This window comes from Bos indicus, chromosome 13 (genome assembly GCF_029378745.1).
Source record: "Bos indicus isolate NIAB-ARS_2022 breed Sahiwal x Tharparkar chromosome 13, NIAB-ARS_B.indTharparkar_mat_pri_1.0, whole genome shotgun sequence".
In the NCBI taxonomy this organism is placed as follows: domain Eukaryota; kingdom Metazoa; phylum Chordata; class Mammalia; order Artiodactyla; family Bovidae; genus Bos; species Bos indicus.
The window spans coordinates 72,942,633-72,961,330 of NC_091772.1; the positions used below are offsets into that span (position 1 = coordinate 72,942,633).

At 44.7% G+C, this 18,698-nt stretch overlaps 1 protein-coding gene across 2 annotated transcripts in view; it reads left to right on the forward strand.

The window, feature by feature from the left end:
• Positions 1-10,741: 10,741 nt before the first annotated feature.
• The window catches only part of PKIG (cAMP-dependent protein kinase inhibitor gamma), an 80,172-nt gene continuing 72,215 nt past the window's right edge, over positions 10,742-18,698 (forward strand). The window contains exon 1 of one of the 2 annotated variants that reach the window (XM_070801736.1): positions 10,742-10,879. The gene's annotated coding sequence lies outside the window, so the exon portion shown is untranslated. Of the gene's footprint in view, positions 10,880-10,923; positions 11,109-18,698 lie in introns of those variants that run through there. The other variant, XM_019972445.2, reaches the window with a different exon arrangement.

Consider the following 18,698-nt stretch of genomic DNA (forward strand, 5'->3'; position numbering starts at 1 on the left):
AGCACAAGAGACACAGATGTAAAGAACAAAGGGAAATTTATAGGGGAATGCCAGAGAGCTTTTCTGCATCTACTTCTCAGTTGTCTTCAGCTGGAAATAATCCTTATGCCAAAGTGGCAATATTTGGGGGTGGAATGAGCTCATCACTTACATTCCTATAGATTGTTTGAAAAGGTAGCCCATGTATTTGATTTTTAAAAATACTGCATAAAAGAATGTTGACTGAAAAAACCAAACACAACCTAAAACCTGAGAGTTGTTTTATCTGGCGGACATTCTTGGAACTTCAAGCCCAAGCCCGGGATACAGCATCTCAGATAAATGCTGAGAAAACTGTTGCAAAGAAGAGAAGAAACCAGGATATATAGAGATTTTGCAACAACCATTAGGCAGTCAGAACAAAAGGTTCAGTTCAGTTCAGTTCAGTTCAGTCACTCAGTCGTGTCTGACTCTCCGCGACCCCATAAATTGCAGCGCGCCAGGCCTCCCCGTCCATCACCAACTCCCGGAGTTCACTCAGACTCACGTCCATCGAGTCAGTGATGCCATCCAGCCATCTCATCCTCTGTCATCCCCTTCTCCTCCTGCCCCCAATCCCTCCTAGCATCAGAGTCTTTTCCAATGAGTCAACTCTTCGCATGAGGTGGCCAAAGTACTGGAGTTTCAGCTTTAGCATCATCGCTTCCAAAGAAATCCCACGGCTGATCTCCTTCAGAATGGACTGGTTGGATCTCCTTGCAGTCCAAAGGACTCTCAAGAGTCTTCTCCAACACCACAGTTCAAAAGCATCAATTCTTCAGCACTCAGCCTTCTTCACAGTCCAACTCTCACATCCATACATGACCACAGGAAAAACCATAGCCTTGACTAGACGGACCTTTGTTGGCAAAGTAATGTTTCTGTTTTTGAATATGCTATCTAGGTTGGTCATAATTTTCCTTCCAAGTTGGTCAAAGAAAACTAGGTATCTCAAGTTAAGGAATTTAGCACTTTCCTATAGATGGGGAAACAGTGGAAACAGTGTCAGACTTAATTTTTAGGGGCTCCAAAATCACTGCAGATGGTGATTGCAGCCAAGAAATTAAAAGACACTTACTCCTTGGAAGGAAAGTTATGAGCAACCTAGATAGCATATTCAAAAGAAGAGATATTACTTTGCCAGCAAAGGTCCGTCTAGTCAAGGCTATGGTTTTTCCAGTGCTCATGTATGGATGTGAGAGTTGGACTGTGAAGAAGGCTGAGCGCCGAAGAATTGATGCTTTTGAACTGTGGTGTTGGAGAAGACTCTTGAGAGTCCCTTGGCCTGCAAGGAGATCCAACCAGTCCATCCTAAAGGAGATCAGTCCTGGGTGTTCACTGGAAGGATGATGCTGAAGCTGAAACTCCAATACTTTGGCCACCTGATGTGAAGAGTTGACTCATTGGAAAAGACCCTGATGCTGGGAGGGATTGGGGGCAGGAGGAGAAGGGGATGACAGAAGATGAGATGGCTGGATGGCATCACCAACTCGATGGACGTGAGGGTTAGTGAACTCTGGGAGATGGTGATGGACAGGGAGGCCTGGCGTGCTGCGATTCACGCGGTCAAAAAGAGTTGGACACGACTGAGAGACTGAACTGAACTAAACTGAGGCTCAACTGAAATCATTCCTTTGATAAGCACTTCAGCTATCTGTGTATTTATCCTGCATTTTCTCATCCTGAGATTCCTCAAGATGACTGCTAGACGGCTGGCAGTCTGTTTCCTCCCTGAGTTCCCTCAGGGCTCACTGCCTGAGGAGCCTGTCATCTAGTGGCTAGATCCTTTGTCTACTGACCTGACAGGCAATATTTTATTTCTCGAGAACATACAGTGAAAATGTACGAGCTTACTTCCTCCGTCTCCCAAATCTGCTTGCAGAGTTCGTGTATGCCCATGCCAGCACTATATGTATTATCTACCTCTCCCTTTTTTACCTATAGTAGCAGTCCAACCACGTGGTGTTGCAACATTGCTTATTTCACATAACTTATTCATTCATTTAAGAAATATTTACCAAGCTCTTACTATGTGCTAGGGACTGTTCCCAGTAATGAGAGAAGAGCAGGGAGCAAACAAAAATGCTTGCTCTTAGAAGAGTTTATGCTGTTGTCGACTAAAAAATATGTGCAACATGAGAGTGGCAAGTTAAGTTTTACTGGGGGCAAAGCAAGGATTGCAGCCCGGGAGACAGCACCTCAGAAAGCTCTGAGAGACTTCGCTAAGGAGGCAGGAGGGAAGGACAGTATATATGTGATTTTGGTAAAGGGGGGAAGTACATGCAATCAAGTACATATTTTTTTGTAGAAACTTTCTGCTGGTCTCAAAGTTTGTGCTAGTCACGAGAAGCAATAGCCACCATGAAGGATCTCAGTGCTTCTCTAGATTGAGGAAATGTAAGAATTGGGCTCATAATATCAGCTCCTGAGAATATCTAACTATCTGAAGACCTGTCCTGCCAGTTTCCCAGAGCACAAGTTCCCTCATTTCTGCTCTCCACCCTGAACTCCTTCACGGGGTGTTGGAGGTCAGCAGCTGCAGTGGCACATGATTTAATCCTTGTAGAGGTTGATGGCAAGCACCCACGGCAAGTGCCAATCCGTGGTTGACACTTCCCAGGTGGTCCTAGCAGTTAGGAATGCAGTAAGAACCGCCTGCCAAGGCAGGTTAGACGTAAGAGACGTGAGTTCAATCCGTAGGTCAGGAAGATCCCTTGGAGGAGGACATGGCAACCCACTCCAGTATTCTTGCCTGGAGAGTCCCATGGACAGAGGAGCCTGGCGAGCTGCAGTCCATGAAGTCACACAGAGTCAGATACAACAGAAGTGACTTAGCGCGCATGCACCGCACGCACTGTACTGAAATGTTAGAGCAGGTAGGTAGCTAGGTATGAGCAGAAGAATAGGGGGGAGAGGCCAAGAGGCAGGACAATGTGGCCAAAATCTTGGCTCCCTGTCCACTGATGCCAAATAGAAATACGGAGATAGAATTTGAAGAAAATAGAAAAGAGTGGCTTTATTATTTTTGCCAGGCAAAAGGAATACACACTAGGCTAGTACCTCAAGAACTATGCCCTGTTCTCTTGGGAATAGGGAGAGGTTTTTATACCCTCATGAAGGTCTTGCTTTTTTTTTTCCTCTTGTGAAGTTTCAAAACGGCTACAGCTGCCACCAGGCAACTCAGCAACCAGGTCTATTGTCCCTGAAGTTGTCGGCCCCTGACCTTTTTGAAATGCACAATGATACAACAGAGTGTAGGGGGAGAAGGATGCCAGGTGCAGAGTACAGTTCATATGAAGTCAGAGAGTAATTAGTTTTGTGAAGGACAAGTCCAGCTACAAGTGTTTGGTTAGTAACAGCTAAAGAATAACCAAGATTGTTTCACTCTTCCAAGCCTCTTTGGCTTGTCTGTGCCAAAGGCCTTTCACTCATTTCTGTTTTTGCTGTAAACAGCAAAAGTCCAATGGCAGACAGAGAAAGGCAGGAACCTCCAGACTGACAGGAAACCACACCTTTTGGCTGATAAGTATCCTGCAAGCAGACAAAGAAAGGCGAGGAAAGGCAGGAATCTCCTGCATAAGCATGTAACCTGTTGCTCTTTATGCTCTCATTACAATAAAATTAGCTTCATTAAGTGAGCAGAGAAGTTCCCATCATGCACCACCATGACCCTTGTGATCCAAGCTGAATAAGGACAAAAACCCCTCCTCTGCTTGGTAAGTTGGAGCTGGGATGAAAATCAGGGACTATGACCTCCAAACTCCTCCTTCCCCAGTGAATATTCCACCCCTTCATTTGTATGCCCCTCATATCTGGCTTGCCAGAGAAATCCAGGGCAGCAGCTGCTCACCTGTCTCCCCGCCCTCCCTCTGAGGGCATTGTTCAGTCCCTAAGTCATGTCTGACTCTTTGCGACCCCAAGGACTGCAGCACGCCAGGCTTCCCTGTCCATCACTATCTCCTGGAGCTTGCTCAAACTCATGTCCATCAAGTCAGTGATGCCATCCAACCGTCTCATCCTCTGTTGTCCCCTTCTCCTCCTGCCTTCTATCTTCCCCAGAATCAGGGTCTTTTCCAATGAGTTTGCTTTTCACCTCAGGTAGCCAAAGTATTGGAGGGCGTATTCAAGCGCAGGCAGCTGAGACGGCGCATGAGTGAGCGCGGCTACCCCACATCTGAGGCCAAGGGCAGAAGCCGGGAGGAACCCATGCCCGAGGGGCGGTGGCCAAGAGGAGCTACCCCACATCCGAGGTCAGGGGCAGCGGCCGAGAATGCGAGGCTGTGACGGCGCAGGAACGGCCTAGAGGAGCTACCCCTGCCCGAGGTCAGGGGCAGCGGCCGGGAGGAGCAACCCACGTCCAAGGAGCGGTGGCTGCGCGGGTTCAGGAGGGCCTGCTGCTGCCGCTGCTAAGTCGCTTCAGTCGTCTCCGACTCTGTGCGACCCCATAGACGGCAGCCCACCAGGCTCCCCCGTCCCTGGGATTCTCCAGGCAAGAACACTGGAGTGGGTTGCCATTTCCTTCTCCAACGCATGAAAGTGAAAAGTGAAAATGAAATCGCTCAGTCGTGTCCGACTCTGTGCGACCCCATGGACTGCAGCCTATCAGGCTCCTCAGTCCATGGGATTTTCCGGGCAAGAGTACTGGAGTGGGGTGCCATCGCCTAGAGGAGCTATTCCACGTTCCAGGTCATGAGGGGCGGCTGTGAGGAGATACCCCTCATCCAAGGTAAGGAGCAGCGGCTGCGCTTTGCTGGAGTAGCTGTGAAGAGATACCCCACGTCCAAGGTAAGAGAAACCCCATTAAGACGGCAGGCGCTGAGAGAGGGTATCAGAGGGCAGACACAGTGAAACCATAATCACTGGAAACTAGTCAGTCTAATCACAGTAGGACCACAGCCTTGTCTAACTCAATGAAACTAAGCCATGCCCTGTGGGGCCACCCAAGACGGGTGGGTCATGGTGGAGAGATCTGACAGAATGTGGTCCACTGGAGAAGGGAATGGCAAACCACTTAAGTAGTCTTGCCTTGAGAACCCCATGAACAGTATGAAAAGGCAAAATGTTAGGATACTGAAAGAGGAACTCCCCAGGTCAGTAGGTGCCCAATACGCTACTAGAGATCAGTGGACAAATAACTCCAGAAAGAATGAAGGGATGGAGCCAAAGCAAAAACAATACCCAGTTGTGGATGTGACTGGTGATAGAAGCAAGGTCCGATGCTGTAAAGAGCAATATTGCATAGGAACCTGGAATGTTAGGTCCATGAATCAAGGCAAATTGGAAGTGGTCAAACAGGAGATGGCAAGAGTGAACATCGACATTCTAGGAATCAGCAAACTAAAATGGACTGGAATGGGTGAATTTAACTCAGATGACCATTATATCTATTCCTGCAGGCAGGAATCCCTTAGAAGAAATGGAGTAGCCATCATGGTCAACAAAAGAGTCCAAAATACAGTACTTGGATGCAATCTCAAAAACGACAGAATGATCTCTCTGTTTGTTTCCAAGGCAAACCATTCAATATCACAGTAATCCAAATCTATGCCCCAACCAGTAATGCTGAAGAAGCTGAAGTTGAACGGTTCTGTGAAGACCTACAAGACCTTTTAGAACTAACACCCAAAAAAGATGTCCTTTTCATTATAGGGGACTGGAATGCAAAAGTAGGAAGTCAAGAAACACCTGGAGTAACAGGCAAATTTGGCCTTGGAATACGGAATGAAGCAGGACAAAGACTAATAGAGTTTTGCCAAGAAAATGCACTGGTCATAAAAAACACCCTCTTCCAACAACACAAGAGATGACTCTACACATGGACATCACCAGATGGTCAACACCGAAATCAGATTTATTATATTCTTTGCAGCCAAAGATGGAGAAGCTCTATACAGTCAGCAAAAACAAGACCAGGAGCTGACTGTGGCTCAGATCATGAACTCCTTGTTGCCAAATTCAGACTTAAATTGCAGAAAGTAGGAAAAACCACTAGACCATTGAGGTATGACCTAAATCAAATCCCTTATGACTATACAGTGGAAGTGAGAAATAGATTTAAGGGCCTAGGTCTGATAGATAGAGTGCCTGATGAACTATGGAATGAGGTTCGTGACATTGTACAGGAGACAGGGATCAAGACCATCCGCATGGAAAAGAAATGCAAAAAAGCAAAATGGCTGTCTGAGGAGGCCTTACAAATAGCTGTGAAAAGAAGAGAAGCGAAAAGCAAAGGAGAAAAGGAAAGATATAAGCATCTGAATGCAGAGTTTCAAAGGATAGCAAGGAGAAATAAGAAAGCCTTCCTCAGAGACCAATGCAAAGAAATGGAGGAAAACAACAGAATGGGAAAGACTAGCGATCTCTTCAAGAAAATTAGAGATACCAAGGGAACATTTCATGCAAAGATGGGCTCAATACAGGACAGAAATGGTATGGACCTAACAAAAGCAGAAGATATTAAGAAGAGGTGGCAATAATACACAGAAGAACTGTACAGAAAAGATCTTCACGACCCAGATAATTATGATGGTGTGATCACTCGCCTAGAGCCAGACATCCTGGAATGTGAAGTCAAGTGGGCCTTAGAAAGCATCACTACGAACAAAGCTATGGAGGTGATGGAATTCCAGTTGGGCTATTTCAAATCCTGAAAGATGATGCTGTGAAAGTGCTGCACTCAATATGCCAGCACATTTGGAAAACTCAGCAGTGGCCACAGGACTGGAAAAGGTCAGTTTTCATTCCAATCCCAAAGAAAGGCAATGCCAAAGAATGCTCAAACTACCGCACAATTGCACTCATCTCACATGCTAGTAAAGTAATGCTCAAAATTCTCCAAGCCAGGCTTCAGCAATATGTGAACCGTGAACTTCCTGATGTTCAAGCTGGTTTTAGAAAAGACAGAGGAACCAGAGATCAAATTGCCAACATCTGCTGGATCATGGAAAAAGCAAGAGAGTTCCAGAAAAACATCTATTTCTGCTTTATTGACTATGCCAAAGCCTTTGACTGTGTGGATCACAAGAAACTGTGGAAAATTCTGAAAGAGATGGGAATACCAGACCACCTGACCTGCCTCTTGAGAAACCTATATGCAGGTCAGGAAGCAAGAGTTAGAACTGGACATGGAACAACAGACTGGTTCCAAATAGGAAAAGGAGTATGTCAAGGCTGTATATTGTCACCCTGCTTATTTAACTTATATGCAGAGTACATCATGAGAAACGCTGGGCTGGAAGAAGCACAAGCTGGAATCAAGATTGCCGGGAGAAATATCAAAAACCTCAGATATGCAGATGATACTACCCTTATGGCATAAAGTGAAGAAGAACTAAAAAGCCTCTTGATGAAAGTGAAAGTGGAGAGTGAAAAGTTGGCTTAAAGCTCAGCATTCAGAAAACGAAGATCATGGCATCTGGTCCCATCACTTGATGGGAAATAGATGGGGAAACAGTGGAAACAGTGTCAGACTTTATTTTTGGGGGCTCCAAAATCACTGCAGATGGTGACTGCAGCCAAGAAATTAAAAGACGCTTACTCCTTGGAAGGAAAGTTATGACCAACCTAGATAGCATATTGAAAAGCAGAGACATTACTTTGCCAACAAAGGTCCGTCTAGTCAAGGCTATGGTTTTTCCAGTAGTCATGTATGGATGTGAGAATTGGACTGTGAAGAAAGCTGAGCACTGAAGAATTGATGCTTTTGAACTGTGGTGTTGGAGAAGACTCTTGAGAATCCCTTGGACTGCAAGGAGATCCAACCAGTCCATTCTGAAGGAGATCAGCCCTGGGATTTCTTTGGAAGGAATGATGCTAAAGCTGAAACTCCAGTACTTTGGCCACCTCATGTGAAGAGCTGACTCATTGGAAAAGACCCTGATGCTGGGAGGGATTGGGGGCAGGAGGAGAAGGGGACGACAGGATGAGATGGCTGGATGGCAGCACTGACTCGATGGACGTGAGTTTGAGTGAATTCCGGGAGTTGGTGATGGACAGGGAGGCCTGGCGTGCTGTGATTCACGGGGTCGTAAAGAGTCAGACACAACTGAGCGACTGAACTAACTAACTAACTAACTATTCTTGCTTAAATAAATTCTCACTTTACTTTCTTAACCTCCTTGCTTGTCTCTGAATTCTTTCAAGATGAGCCAAGAACCTTAAATTCACTGGGAACCAAAAGAAACAGGCAACAAATAACTGTATAAAATGACATCAGATACTGACAAGAGCTGTGAAGAAAAATAAACCAGGAGAAGACAAGACAGAGTTGCTGGGCCTTTTTTAAAGAAAGCAGTCAGGACAAGTCTTTTTGAAGACTGACATTTGAGCAGATATTTGAAGGAAGTGTGGAAGTCATGGGACTATCTGGAGGAAAAGTGTTTCCAATGTGGAACAGCAGGAGGAAAATCCCCAAGATGGAAGTAGGCACGCAGGCCCACTCGCTCAGTTGTGTCTGACTCTTTGCCACCCCATGGACTGTAGCCTGCCAGGCTCTTCTGTCCTTGAGATTTTCCAGGCAAGAATACTGGAGTCATTTTGTCCTCCAGGGAATCTTCCTGACCCAGGGATGGAACTTGCGTCTGCTGCATTGGCAGGCGGATTCTTTACCACTAAACCACTTGGGAATCCCACGATAGAAGTTTGCTTAACTTAAAAACCACAAAGACTGGGTGGCTGGAGCATGGGCAAGAGGGAACATGGTGAGAGATCGTATGGGACAGGCATTCATGGAGGTAGTTCACCTTGTGGGCGGTGGTGTCTGTCGTTGACCATGGCAACTCTAGATTTTATTCAGTACACTCAAAAGTTTTTGAGCAGGGGAAGGATGTGATCATATTTACATTTTAAAAGGATCATTTTGGTTTTGGGGTAGAGAGGAGACTGAGGCAGGGCTGGAGGTCACAGCAGGAGCAAAGACAGAACTAGTTAGGAGACTGTTGCTGTATGAAATGGAAAATGTTGCCTGCTATGTGTCGACTGAAAAGAAACACACATGAGAGCAAAATAAGGACTATAACCTGGGAGACAGCATTTCAGACAGCTCTGAGAAGTGCTGGGCTGGGGGCACGCAGGGTGGAGTTCAGTATATATGTGATTTTGATGATGGGGAAGTACATAAAATCAGGCACAGATTCTTGCCGAAGGTTGCTGCTGCTAGTCTCATGAAGATTAGTCATGAGAAGCAGACATCCTCAGCAAAGATTTTAGTGCTTTTCTAGATATGATGAAATGCAAGACTTGGGCTCATAAAACCGTCTTTTGAAACTATTTAACTATCTGGAGACCTGTTTTACCAGTTATTCCCAGAGCACAGAGTGCCTCATTGCTGATCTCCATCTCTGACTTCTTTTTAGGAGGTGCTGAAAGGTCAGCAACTGCAGCGGCTCTTAACTGCAGCAAAGGAAGACAGCAAGTACCGACGGTAAGTGCCAACTTCTAAGTGACATGTGAGAAAACAAAGGATGCTGCAGCCATTAAGCCACTACCACCACCCAGGACAGTGAGCCCTGAAGGAACTCAGGATGGAGACAAAACCCTTGGCCACTGCAGTCACTCCAGCTGTGCACCTGAAGGAATTCAGGATGAAGGAAATCTGGATACTGGACCTAGGTAGTTAACGTGCTTATCAAAGGAATGATTTCAGTGTGCCCAGACTCTTGCATAGAAAGGGCAGACCCATACCTTGAGATGTCTGGTTTTCTTTAACAGTAATCTGTGTTGCAAAAACTCCAATATATCCCGCATCCTCCCTGTTCTCTTCAGAGAAGTTTCTCAAAGCTATCTGAGAGGGTGTGTCCTGGACTTAAGTCCTCAATTTTGTCTGCCAAAATTCTCAACTTTCAGGTTGTACTTTTTTTTTTTCCGTTGATAGCTGTATGCATAGCTTGAAGACCAGTCTATTGCTAAACTGTATCTACGTCTATTTCAGTCCTCCTTAATTCTATGATAATCCATTTTATGGATGTACTATAATGTACTTAATTCATCAGTCCTAGATGTTTAGCTTCTTCTCAGCCCTTCTACTGTTATAAACAATGAACTAATGAATATCCTTTATGTTCATGTCCCAAGATTATCTGCAGGATTATTCCACGACGTATAACTGCTGATCACAGGTTACAGTATGTTATTTCTCACACTGAAATTAAATCTGGTGAACTCATTCTCACCATGAACCCAAAGAAACAAGGGGTTTTGTTTAGTTGGTTGGTTTGGTTTTGGTTTCAGTTAAAAAAAAAAAAAAATCTTTGGGGAACTGGCTGGCCGTCAGGTGGTTAGGATTCGGAGTTTTCACTACCCACGGGTGGTGGGCATGGCCAAAAAAAAAAAAAGAATTCTTTGTCATACCACTGCTTCGGAAATTAAAGAGAGAGGCATGCGCCACCCCTCCCACATCAGTTTTCTTCTTTAAATATTCCCAGTCTAGCAAGATTCCGCCTGCGGCTCCGTCATCTCTCCCAGAATAGTCTCCATCTCAGGTGCCAGAGAGATAAACTGAGGCACAGGCAGGATCCGAAGCACAAGTCCTCCCCCCAGTTTGGCTGTCCCCTTTTCCCCCTCAACATTTCCTTCCCTCTCCCGTCCCTCCGGGCCAAGTTTCAGGCTGCCAGCCCCCAACCCGGGTCCCTCGCGGCTCAGAACTGGGACTTCCACCCGCTGCCCCTCCTCGGCGCGCTCGGGGGCTGCGGAAGGGGCCGCGAAGCCTCCTGGTCCCCTCCGAGCCGCCGTAGCGCGAGCCTCGGGAGTTCGGCAGCTCCAGTCGCCAAGGCAACGGGCTCCGCTGCGCTCGGCGGGCGCCTGGCAGCCCTGGGGAGGCGCTGCGGGCCGGCGGCCCGGGCTCCGCTGGCCGGCGGGACGGCAGGTGAGCAGGGGCCGGGCGGGCAATCGCGGCCCCAACGCTCGGCTCCCGGCGTCGCTTCTTCGCAGCGGGCGAGGGGCTGGGCCGCTGGGATTTCCGGAAAGGAGACAGGGCCTGACCTTTATCCTCGGCTCCCCGCCTCCTCCATCCTTGGCGCCTGGGAGGAGCCCCTCGAGCAGTTTAATTCCGTCGAGCGCGGGCGGGGAGTCGCTTTGCGTTCATTATGTTGGAGGTAGGGATGGGGGTGGGGGCAATTGGCTTGATTCAAAAGTTTTTTTAAAGCACGTCTTATTTGGGGGTCGAGAAAGAACTCCGAACTGCCGAAAATGTGCGTCTGTAGGACTCTTTGGGGGCCAGAGAGGATTAACTTCTTTGTACATCAGTTTTCCCATCTGCAGAATGGGGACAATCATAGCACCTGTTTTAAAAGGTTATTACAAAGTAAATAATATATTTCAGATCTTTGCAGCTAAACCCTCAATCCTCGGGAGCTATTATTATTACTACTACTACTAAAGAAGGTCCATTATCGAGCATGTGTTGTGTTCCAGGGCCTGGGCTGATCGCCAGGGGTAAAAATAAGTGAATGAGACATCTTGTCCTCAGGGAACTCCACAGTGTTCAGGTATAAATAGGAGCTCTTTGTGGTTCCAGCTATGATTTTTGGACATTCAGGGGACTGTGAATACACAGAGAAGGCAGTTAACCCAGATTTCCGGAGATGAGGTTGGGGAGGATGGTTAAAGAGCGATTCCAAAAGAAGATGCTTTCCGAAATGAGACGTGACAGCTACCTTTGTATTGGCCGGAAGATGAAGCTAGTGGAGTGCATAGTGTTCTGGGCAGAGAGAACAGACCAGTGCAAGGTTCTGGGGAGAAAGTGCAGGCTTTTTGGACATCTATTAGTGGTTAGAGACATTCTGGGAAGTGGAAGTGGTCTAGCTAGGTGTGTCTGAGAGAGAAGCAGGTGCCTTTCTGAAAGATTCTTGTGTCTCCCTGTAAGTTTGGACTTTGTCGTGAGGGTTGGTGGGGAACACCAAAGGATTTAAATCAGGGCAGTGAGTATGTGTTGTGTGTGTGTGTGTGTGTGTGTGTGTGTGTGTGTGTGTGTGATCAGAGGTGTGGTTTCCAAAAGATCAGGGGTTTTTGTTCTCTCTTGGTCTCATCACTCCTCCAGTCTGTTTTTCACGTTGCAGCTATTCATTTATGGTGATTCAAAATAAAATGTATTTATTGAGCATCTGTTACATGCCAGGCCCTGTGTAAGGAATCAGGTTCCTACCCTCATGGCATGTATTCTAGACATGTTCAAAGGTACATTCATAGAGACAGAAGTAGTCCAGTACAGCTAGAACTGAATCAGTACTGGAAGAGACCCATCCAGAGAGTGGTTTTTGTTTTTTTTTAAGGCCCACATCATTCAGGGTCACTATCTTGTACACTCTTGGCAGAACCATTCACTTAGAACTACACCAAGAAGAAATGGCCAGAGAAGTGGGAGGAAAGCTAGGAGAGTGTAGTAAGGAAAGCCCAAGGAAGAGATCCACTTTGTTGGATGCAGTTGAGATTTCAAGTAAACTAAGTTACATGTTAAAATGTGCCTTTTGCTTAAGTAAATATAGAGGTCACCGAGAAACCCAATTGAGCAGATTTGGTGAAATGATGGGGGCGGAATCTATAATATCGGCATCTTCCAAAGGTTCAATGTAATATGTCAGTGGAATGAGGAGCGAGTGGGATGTGAGAAAGTAACGTGTAGGCAGCTCCAAGAAGTTTGGCTGTGAAGAGAGGCGAGGAGAAGGCTGGAGAGCAGTTGGGGAATCAGGTGAAGTCTTTTTAAGCAGAAGACAGACAGGAGCAGATGTAAATGCTGATGGTAGAGCCAGTAAGGGAGGGAGAGACTGAGAAAATACAGGAGATTTTCTCAGGGGAAAATAAATGGCACAAACAACTTGCCAAAAATGTGAGAGTGGATACGATCCACAGCACAGATCCTTTACAAAGAGTCTGATGACGTGGTTTTTTTTTTTTTTTTTTCTTCTTCTTTCTGGACATATGGTAAGCAAGGTAATTGCTGAAAAGGAATGCGCCCATGTAATGCCAGCAGAAAAATAAAGATGTAAATGTGGAAAGTTCTATATTCCTTCTCATCAAATAGGAGACATTTATTGAAGTAGCACTGTGTTAAGCCCTCTCCAGGCACTAGTCTCAGTTGAAAGCATGCTTTTTACAACAACCCTGGGAGAGAGAGCGCCTCTACTGTAATTCCCAGCTTATGGATGAGGACACTGGGGGATAATGCTTAGCCCGGGTTACATAGGATTTGAATCCAGGCCTGAGCCCAGAGCTTTTGCTCTTAATCATTCCTTAAATGATATGATTGTCTACCTATGAGATGATGATATGCTGGAAAAAATCCAAGAGAATTGAGTTAAAAATAAGCAAGCTGTAAGAGAGACAAAAAACAATAGCTTTGTACCAGCAGTAGGAGTAAGAAAATGGAATTGTAGGTGAAATGGCAGTAGCAACATGAAAAATAAATAAAGACTAAACCTTAAAATAAAGGCACCCAGGCTAGTCAGATAGGACAAGAGTTGGCTGGAGGTTGGGGAGTATAGGTCAGGAAGTGTGTTTGTATGAAGAGGAAGTAATTTTTTCTTTGGGAAAATCAGGGTATTGATACCAGGAACAAAGCATGTAAAAAAACCAGATGTCTATTATGAGACATAATGAGAAAATATACAAAGATGTTGACTATGATGTTTTATAATATTGAAAAACTAGTAACAGACTGGCTAAATTATGATGTGGTCATGTGATGGGTGCGATCAGCCATGAAGAAGGTGGGAGCCATAGATATGAGAAGGATGTTTTAGTGTAAAAACAGATTTTACTTGGTTTCTGGTGTTTTCTAAGTGTGTGTGTGTGTATGTATATATATATATATATATATATATATGTAGGAAAGACGTCTAGAAAGATGAGTTCTTTATTTTATTTTTAAAAGATATTTATTTTTTATTTAGCTGTGCTGGTCTTAGCTGTGGTCCACGGGTTCTTCAATCTTCACTGTGGCAGGAGTGATCTTGTTAGCTGTGGCACATGGAATCTATTTCCCTGACCAGGGATTGAACCCACCCTCCGTGCGTTGGCAGCGTGGTGTCGTACCATTGCATAGTGTCACTCCCATAGCGTAGCGACTTACCACCAGGGAAGTCCCGAGATGAGTTCTTTAAGACAGTTTTTTATTTTGGTAAGCAATCCATAAATTTATCATAACCATATTTAAGTGTACAGTTTAATAGTGTTAAGGATAGTTACATCCTTGTGCAATCAACCTCTAGAATTTTTTCATTTTGCAAATCTGAAACTTTACGCCCATTAAAACAACTCCATGTTTCTCCCTCTCCCTAGTCTCTGGCAACCACCATCCTACTTTCTGTTTCTATGAATTTGGTTACTCTGGATACTTCATATAAGTGAAATCATTCAATTTTTATCTTTTTGTGATTTTTTTTTTCCCATTGAGCATAATATCCTAAGGGTTTCCCTGGTGGCTCAGTGGTAAAGAATCCGCCTGCCAATATAGGAGACATGAGTTCGATCCCTGGGTCAGGAAGATCCCCTGGAGAAGGAAATGGCAACCCACTCCAGTATTCTTGCCTGGCAAATCCCATGGACAGAGAAGCCCGGCGGACTATAGTCCATGGAGTCACATAAGACTCAGACACTACTTAGCTACTAAACGACAACAACAGCATAATGTCCTAAAGGTGCATCAGTGTTAGCATGTCGGCATTTCCTGCCTTTTTAAGGCTGAATGATATTCCACTGTATGGATATACACATTTTGTATATACATTGTATGTATGAACACATTTTGTTTATTCTTTCCATAGATGGACATTTGCATTGCTTTCCCCTTCTGGCTATTTTGAGTAATGCTGCTACAGACAATAAATGTGCCAGAAAGATAAGTTCTTTGTGTCCTGAGATCCATGGGGACCTTTTTATTCCTTTCCTTATTGCCTTAGTTTTCTTTTTTATGAGCATGAATGGCTTTCATAATCAGAAAAAAAAATAAACCAATAAGGATATATCCTATTTGGGGAGATGGGGGAATAAAGGTTGAAAAAAAAAAGGTCAGACCTGGGGCAGTGGCTGCAGGAATGGAATGGAGTGGGCTGATTTGAGAGAGCGTTCGGGAGAATCAACAGGACTTGACAACCAAGAGGTAAGGGAGAAAGGCGTGAAGGACAAAGCCTTGGGGGCCTGTGGGGAGAAAGGGCTTCGACTTGGGGACGTGAAGTAAGGTGAAAGTCACTCGGACGTGTCAGACTCTTCCGACCCCATGGACTGTAGCCTGCCAGGCTCCTCTGTCCATGGGATTTAGACTTGGGGAGGAGGGAGGAAATAAGGTTAGAGAGCCACCTGAGCCTTTTTGTTCAGCGGTTTAGACTCTTTCCTGATAGTAGAAGGAAACCATTGAAAAGAAGGGAAATGACTTAATCACATTCGAGTTATAGAAAGATCACCGTGGCCAATCCATTCTGCGAGCTGAAGCCAGAGTGCAAAATTTCCCTTTGTGTTACTTAGACTTGAACCTTTGTTAATTTCCTCTTATTTGAGACAAAGCATTGGTGCTAAAAGATGCATATCTACTCTTCTAAAAGCACCTGAAATATTTTAAAGTCCTGTTTAGATTACGTTGATTCCTAATTGCATTCAGTTTTATCTTAACGACACAGTCTCCTGTTACTTGACTTTCTACCTTTAGCAGGGGAAATATAATTGGAAAAGCAAACAAGAAATATAAACAACTCAAGTTACAGACCTTCAGTTAATTGCAAATATCTTTGTCCTTTGGGGAAAAGGGGGCCAATGAGGTAAACAGTGTCTTACCAAATGCTTACTACAAAGCAAAAATTGTTAAGAGTCCAGATGGATTCAGCTCATTACCTACTTCTCCTCCCACAAACCTGTAATATCTCTGCTTCCAGAGCCTCCCAGAGAGGGAACTAACTGTTGTGCTGACATCTCATAAGCATTTTGCAGTTTTTAAGAGCTGCATGTCCACAAGATGTGAACCCACGATCTCATTTCATTCCTTCCAATAATTCTTAGATAGGGATTATCATTCCTATTTTCAGATGAGGAAATTGAATTTCAGAGGCTTTAAGAAACCTCCTAGCTCCTACATTTAATAAATTCTGGATTTTGAATCTAGGTTTTCTTATTTTCTTTTTATATTATAGCCGCCTCTTATGTACAGTTTTAAACATATACAAAAGTAAAAAAGATAATATAATACATACCTTATACTCATACCCCAGCTTCAACAGATACCAACAAATGGTCAGTTTTATTCCATCTATACCCTCCACTCCCTCCCCACCATAGATTATATTAAAGCAAATCCTAAGACATCATATCATTTCATCTATAAATACTTTAATATGCATATGAGAGAGAAGGATTTTTTTCTTTCCCCTTTCGCCCCTATGATCACACCTAAGAAAATGAACAGGAATGACTCCTCAACATTACCTTGTATCCATTTGGTTCTCAGTTTTCTGGTTATCTCATAGACGTCTTTCACACTTGGTTTGTTGGAATTGGGATCTAAACAAGGATCACATCTGGGTGATAGTCGCTTAAGTCTTAGAATCTGTAGCAATTTTGCCTGTTCTTTTTTCCCCTTACCTTTCATTTGTTGAAAACTCAGGTCATTTGTCCCGTCCAGCTACTCTGGATTTGCCTGGTTATATCCCTCTAATGTCCTCCTCCATTCCCTTTATTTTTTTTGGCTGTTGCTCTTTATGAGTGGTGTTGTGTATCATATCAGCAGGCAGTAAAGGCTGATTCTCACCTGGTAAGATTGATCATGGGTTCAGGGGTTTGTTAGCACGATCCCTTCATTATAAGTTTCTCATCAGCCTTTCACAAAATGGTTTTAGCAGCTGTTAATGATCGTTGCCTCGATCTACTTACTATTTCATGACGTGTGCGTACTCAGTCATAAAGTCATGTTTGACTCTTTGTGATCCCATGGACTGTAGCCCACGAGGCTCCTCTGTCCATGGGATTCTCCAGGCAAGAATACTGGAGTGGGTTGCCATGCCCTCCTCCAGGGGATCTTCCTGACCCAGGAATCGAACCCACATCTCCCGCATTGGCAGGCGGATTCTTTACCATTGTGCCACCTGGGAAGCCCCAATCCTGAGTCATGTTCTCAGTATGTGCTCAGAGAATAGAGCCTATATATTCAGTTCAATACTGGTTGCTCACAGCATTGCTGTCCTGGGTTGGTCTTATGTGTTGGCAAAATCACACTGTATCAGTGCTTTTCAAACTGTACCTGCAGTTGGTTGGGGATTAGTAGGTAGAGGAACTGTTTGGGAGAGGAGTTCCAGCATTACGGGAGTTAATCTGCTTTTCTCCCATGCCCAGTTCCATAAGCCTGCCTGCTGTGTACCTCTACCCGCCACCAAAAGGAAGCTTGGAAAAGAAGTGCTGGTGATCTGATTTGCAACATAGATTAGTCGCTCAGTCGTGTCTAACTCTTTGGGACCCCATGGACTGTAGCCCCCCAGGCTCCTCTGGCCAATGGTGTTTTTCAGGCAAGAGTACTGGAGTGGGTTGCCATTTCCTTCTCCAGGGGATCTTCCCGACCCAGGGATTGAACCTGGGTCTCCCGAATTGCAGGCAGATGCTTTACCACCTGAGCCACCATGGAAGCCCCATGTAATTGTATTGTCTTGTGTGCATAGGGTTTAACATTCAGTGTTTCTTGATGAGCTCTGCTTGTTGTATGTGGTGCATATGGCCATCTTTTCCAAACCAAACCATTGTGGTCTGAGTATAGTGTACTTAGAGGGTCAAGAGAACAGATTATTTTAAAACAGCGCGGTCTCAGGAGAATCATAGATGTGTTTTTATGTATCCAGAGGAAGCAATACGAAGGCTTGATTAGGAAGCATTGGAGTCCTTTGGACATGGGTTTGAGTCTTGGCCCTTTCTACTTTCTTCTACAAGTTACTTAGTCTTTCTTTCCTTTTTTTTTTTTAATGTTTTAATTTCCTTGGTAACTCATAGAAAAGCCCTTATTGTGATTAGCATTTGAATAGGAGGATCATCTTTTTTTTTTTTTTAATTTTTTTATTGAGTGAAAATTTCTTTAAATTCTGTCACAAATATGATTTCATATAATCCCGCAATAACCCTTTTTCTCCCACCCCTGTAGTGCCCCTCCCACTTCCCTTGTCCCACTAGTAACCACTAGTTTGTTCTGAGTCTGCTTCTTTTAAAAAAAAAAAAAAAATTAAATTTTCTTTCTAAGCTTCAGCATTTCCTCATTGTAAAATGGATATAATGAAAGTTCCTCGTCTCTTGTGAGGATTGCATGAAAGTAAAGGGCTCAGCACAAGGTCTGGCAGGTAGTTAGTAAGCACTTGACATTATCTGCTAACTGTTAGGGTTATTGTAATGCCTTTGAAACATGTCCACTTATTCAGTGACCTTTTTTTATACAAGTGTATTTATTATTTTTGGCTGTGCTGGGTCTTCTTGCTTCGTGTTCTTTCTCTAGTTGCTGCAAGCAAGGGCTACTGTCTAGATGTGGCGCACAGGCGTCTCGTTGCAGTGGCTTCTCTTGTTCTGGAGCAGAGGTTCAAGGATTCGTAGGCTTCAGGAGTTGCAGCTGATGGGGCTTAGCTGCTCCGAGGCATGTGGAGTCTTCCTGGACCAGGAATCGAACCCATGTCCCCTGCATTGGCAGGGGAATTCTTAACCACCAGACCACCAGGGAAGTCCTTTCTTGGCAG